Genomic DNA, 3590 nt, shown 5'->3' with positions numbered 1-3590 from the left:
AAAAAAAAATCACTTAAAATGCACATAACGAATATAAATTCAACATTGCCTGTTAAGAATGTACCTAATGAGTATGCCTACAAAATATCAAAACTATGTTCAGTGATATTTATATTTATATTGTAATGATACTGTGATGGAAGAATATTTGTAAATAAATTGTTTTTAATTGTTTAAAAATATTTTCTGAATATTTGCTATAATTTTAATTATTGGTGATTGTTAATATTAGTGTTTCATAACTTTGACCTTTTAGTCATGAAATCTATTTTAGAATATTGGAATTCATATTTCTGGATTGTCACTTTAAATAATATGATATTGTGGCTGTCTGCCACGTTTGTTTTGTATAATCTATATATATAAAAACGAATGTGTGTGTGTGTGTGTGTTTGTCCTTCATGCATTACCACACCATTTATCCGATTGCCATGAAACTTTGGGAAGTTGTTTAATACATTCCCGCAAAGGTTTGTGGCATATGTGAAGATCCCCATTTCCCCCCTTTCAAAAATATATTTATATATGGATTAAGGCTTTTATGTCCAATAGATGGCGCTAACTTCAGACGACCTAAGTTTGCTTTTCTGTGAGGCATTATGCTTTTCTGTGAGAATGGACCTAAGCAGATCATTTTCTACCTATCTATATAAATAAAATATGACGTTTGTTTGTTCCTACAGATTCCTTTGAAATTTTGACAACGTTGCATTCGAATATGCACGTGTTTTTATATAATATACATGTCGAACTTCTCCCTACGGGGGAAGATGGACGGGATTAAGGCTTACCGTGAAGAACTCTGCTTCTATTTATACTATTTTACATGCGGTTTTTTGCGTTTTTAATTGCGTTTTAATAGGTGACGTCAACAGAATATACACTAAAAAGGGATTTTTCGATATTCCCCAGCGGGAAAGGGACAGGATTAAGGCTTACTGTGAAGAACTCGGCTTCTATTTATACTATTTTACATGCGGTTTTTTGCGTTTTTAATTGCGTTTTAATAGGTGACGTCAACAGAATATACACTAAAAAGAGATTTTTCGATATTCCCAGCGGGGAAAGGGACAGGATTAAGGCTTACCGTGAAGAACTCGGCTTCTATTTATACTATTTTACATGCGGTTTTTTGCGTTTTTAATTGCGTTTTAATAGGTGACGTCAACAGAATATACACTAAAAAGGGATTTTTCGATATTCCCCAGTGGGGAAAGGGACAGGATTAAGGCTTACTGTGAAGAACTCGGCTTCTATTTATACTATTTACATGCGGTTTTTTGCGTTTTTAATTGCGTTTTAATAGGTGACGTCAACAGAATATACACTAAAAAGGGATTTTTCGATATTCCCCAGTGGGGAAAGGGACAGGATTAAGGCTTACTGTGAAGAACTCGGCTTCTATTTATACTATTTTACATGCGGTTTTTTTGCGTTTTAATAGGTGACGTCAACAGAATATACACTAAAAAGGGATTTTTCGATATTCCCCAGTGGGGAAAGGGACAGGATTAAGGCTTACTGTGAAGAACTCGGCTTCTATTTATACTATTTTACATGCGGTTTTTTGCGTTTTAATAGGTGACGTCAACAGAATGTACACTAAAAAGGGATTTTTTGAAATTCCCCCATGGGGGAAGTGTTACACATTTATAATAGATACATTTTGAGCCACAACAACGTGTGGCCGGATCAGCTAGTTGTATATAGAATAGGAACTCCTTTCTGCTTTCCTGTAATTCTTATTCCTTCTGTCTTTAACCCTTTCCTGTCACATGACAGGAGCTTTACTGTTTGCAGGTCCTGATTGGCCAATGTACAAAGGGAAAGGAAGGGGTCCTGCCCAAAGGGGACCTGGGGAAACCAGGAGTTGATGAGAGTCACGTTTTGGGTTTGCCACCGACAAGATAGGAGGTCAGGTGAGAGACTGAATTACAAGCTACTAGGAGTCAGACCTAGGATGATAGGAGAAAGAGGATCAGTATAGACCATGTGCAGATGATGACTTGGCTAAGTAAGCGAGCCCTTCCATACAAGCTCAAGGACCTGCCTTGGCACATATTTAATGGTAACTGGTTGTTATTACCCTGGATGTGAACAGATTGGATGTTCACTGTCCACAAAGTGACCATAGTTAACGTTACCCCAGTATCGGGACCCCCGATCTAAGCTACCGGAAGACTATCCAACCATCCTTCATCCTTTCTTCTCTCTTTTTAGTTGTAAGTAGTAATAGTATTAGGTTTAAGTTGAATTGTAATTGTCTTAGGTTTAAATGAAATTGGATATAAACTAATTGTCGTGGGGAAGTTTGAGCAAGAGCAGAGACGTAGTACAACTCGTATATATACTTTTGTTCTCTGTAACGGGCAGTCCGACCTCTGTTCCCTCATTTTATCAATAAAAACACGATTTGACTGTTATTTGCATTGTCTTATTGTCACATGTTTCTCATCCTTTCACAATATAATAGGACGATTTTTGATTTCCAATAAAGTCAGTCTATATTCTTGGATTATGAAGTTGAGAAAAACTAATTTATTTAGATATAATAATAAGAATATTATATGCTACACACAGGTATACCCAGGATTCTGTTTAGGGGGACCAAATTAGAGCTAACATGTCTAAGACTTGGAACTATGGGGGTAGTTGAGTAGTATGAATTTGTTTTAACATTATTTTAAAATGATTGGCAGGTTCTCTAAGAAATCACACATTTTCAGTTATTGCTATCTTTGTACTTATTCTGTAGGGAAATAAACCTCTGGTCCTTTCAACATTGAAGTGATCAATTTAGTTGCTCTATAAAAGGAAACCTAGAATAGCCAAAGTTTTTCCTTTCTTCTACCTGTGCCTTCTCCTAGGGGAGGTTGGCAGCCAACAAATACCACAAATCTCTATTGTGAGTCTTATGAATAATTTCTTCAGTATCTAGACCTGTCCAATCTGTAAGGTCATCCATCCAGCCTCATCTTTTTCCCTCAATCTTTCCTTCTAATGTGAGTTTGAGAATTTCATATTTTTCTCCCGTCAGTATGTATCCACAGTATGCTAGTTTTCTCCTCTATTATTTTTATTAATTCTCTTTTAGTATCTGCCACTTGTAACACCCTGTCATTAGTGGTTCTGCTAGTCCACTTGACCTTCAACATTCTTCTGATTGTCCACATCTCAAAGGCCTCAATTTTCCTCTCCATATCTTTTCATAGTGTCATGCCTCACATCCGTAAAGAAAAATGGGCCAAATGTAGCATTTTAGTGTTTTTAGTCTTAATTGTAGATTTAGTTTCTTTTCACACAGAATGTTTTTCATCTGATTAAACTTGCCTTTAGCTTGTTCAATTCTGCTTTGGATTTCCTTTGATACATTATTGCCTGAGTAAAATCTTTTCCCCAAATAACAGAAACTATCTACTTGTTCAAGGTTCTCCCCTCTGCATTTCACCTTTATTGTGTGCTTATCTTTACTTATGCACATTGTCTTAGTCTTCTTTTGTATTTACTGTGAGTCCCATTTCTTCACTTTTTGATACTAGTTCATTTAACAGTATTTGTAGTTCTTTTTCTGATGTAGCAAGAATGACTGT

This window comes from Centruroides vittatus, unplaced genomic scaffold (assembly GCF_030686945.1).
Source record: "Centruroides vittatus isolate TY-2023 unplaced genomic scaffold, ASM3068694v2 scaffold_861, whole genome shotgun sequence".
NCBI lineage: Eukaryota > Metazoa > Arthropoda > Arachnida > Scorpiones > Buthidae > Centruroides > Centruroides vittatus.
Note: the sequence above shows the minus strand (reverse complement) of the source record.